Source organism: Gavialis gangeticus, unplaced genomic scaffold (assembly GCF_001723915.1).
Source record: "Gavialis gangeticus isolate Ggan-Ray unplaced genomic scaffold, GavGan_comp1, whole genome shotgun sequence".
NCBI lineage: Eukaryota > Metazoa > Chordata > Crocodylia > Gavialidae > Gavialis > Gavialis gangeticus.
In genome coordinates this window covers 31,063,017-31,064,995 of record NW_017729030.1, presented here as the reverse complement: position 1 = coordinate 31,064,995, position 1,979 = coordinate 31,063,017, and the positions used below count along the sequence as shown (strand labels likewise).

The 1,979-nt window shown below is 41.6% G+C and overlaps 1 long non-coding RNA gene across 1 annotated transcript in view; it reads right to left on the bottom strand.

Annotated features, from left to right (window-relative positions):
* Positions 1-1,394: 1,394 nt before the first annotated feature.
* The window catches only part of LOC109300978, a 12,843-nt gene continuing 12,258 nt past the window's right edge, over positions 1,395-1,979 (bottom strand). The window contains exons 2-3 of the long non-coding RNA XR_002098380.1: positions 1,924-1,928; positions 1,395-1,727 (exon numbers count right to left, since the gene is read on the bottom strand). This is a non-coding gene — a long non-coding RNA (uncharacterized LOC109300978). The remainder of the gene's footprint in view (positions 1,728-1,923; positions 1,929-1,979) is intronic.

The window sequence follows — 1,979 nt, the reverse complement described above, 5'->3', positions numbered from 1 at the left end:
CCAATTCTGTAAAATGAGAACAACAATATTTAGTTCACCAACCAGTTGCTAACAAAGGTTTGCAAAGTGCTTCAGGATCCTCATATGGAAGATACTTTGCAAATGCAAAGTAGTAACCTCACCAGTATTCAGAAAATCTTAAGGGAAACAAACATATGGTTTTTGGCAGGCTCAAACAGTTAATTTAGAATATTTTAGAATATTTTAATTTAGAATATTAGAGCTGATTCAGTATTCAGGCGTGTACACAAAAAAGGTTTAGGAGTCTATGGCAGCCAGGCTAAGCAGGTCAAGTAATGGGAGGGGATTATTTTAGTCTGAGACTTACTTTGGAAACTAGAAATATTGATCTGAGTTTCAGCACAGATGTCTTCCCATAAGTGATTCATTACTTTCAAGCTACAGTATATTATAGATGGGTGTTACTGGCAGATACTTGATTCCCTCCCGAGACACCAAAATTGTAGATTGTTAGTGGAAAGAGCTCACAATTTGTAACACAGATACAGTACTCGAATATTTTTTTCCAGTAGGATTAAATCCAAAATCACGTTTTTCACCACAGGAGATGTATGGATTCTCTTCACAGGGCTATACTTTATCATGAGCCTTTCCACAGAGTGAAATATTACATTAGGTCATGACCATAATATTCTGCCTGCAGTACCAAAGCAGTTACAGAATTTGGGTCAGATTCCAGTCCTTTCTCCAGGCTTTGTACAGTAATCTTGAATCTAGGTTGTTAGCAACACTACCATACTGGAAGCCAGGCTTGATTTCTGGACATAACACTATTTCCTTCAGGGAATTAGGTCACTCTCTAGAGGCTACTGAAGTACCACAGTCCAGGGAACAGGGGTGAGGAGTCAGGAAATTGGGTCCTATTGCTGGAGGTGGTCTGGACTTTCTGCCCTTGGACAAATCAGATAGGTGGTTTGCTTCAGTTTCCTCACCTGTACGCATGAGGAAAAATGACACCTTTGTAGAAGTGCTTTGAGAAGTTTTCTGTTATAGTATTATGGAAGCAGGTCACCATGCCCAGGCCAGACTGGAAGAATTAGAGATTTCTTTAATTGAAAAGCAATTTCTCCAATCAGCTAAAGAATTTTAAGAGTTTTCAGAGAACACTTATCAATCCCAAATTTGCTCAAATGCAAGATAAGCACCCCCCCTCAGTTGGCATGGAGAAAAAAACCCCTCATCTTATAATCACATACTAGGAAATCTCACTAAATACAATCTCTGTCATTAAACTGCTGCCAAAAGCAGCATGTGCTCAGCAATCAAAACAAACTATAAAGTTAATTAAACGCAGCCAACACTGAGCATGACTATAAAACACATGATGCAGTGGGCCAACATGATGATTTTTTTTAAAAGAAATTTTTCATGTTTCAAGCCAAATCAAGTCCAAATCTGTGAGTCAGTGCAGAAACATAAGTGGCCCTACAACTGGCAAATATCCTCCACTCCCACCAGGGGCTTCAACTATTTCCCAAGTCTTTTGACAGGCACCCTACGTGCATGCCCAAGCCCGGAGGCTTAGGGCTCGGATGCCTCCAAGTTTCACCTGACCTCGAAGCAAGCTAGGGAGGAGCCTCCTGTTTCCATAAAGTGGGCTTTAAGCCCCAACACCTCAGCAGGTAGAAAACCATGCCAGAAAACAGTTATCCCTGGGAACACTTAAGGAAAACTGCCCTCATGGACCCAGATACATGGTGTTTCCCCTGGCAGGTAAGTATGCTGATGGGAAAATAAGTTAGGATAGCCCATCTGAATAAGATATATAGTAGTACCCATTAAGCACAGTCCCACTCACTACCAACTCTTTTTGATGTCATGGTAAGCCATGACACTGCATACAGTTCACCCAGCATCCCTGTCACCCCCTGTCTCAGCTTGTCACGTATGACTAGTACAGACCTGCCCTACATGAGGTGGAGCCAGACCAGGTTGCCCTGTGCCTCATTTGCATATAA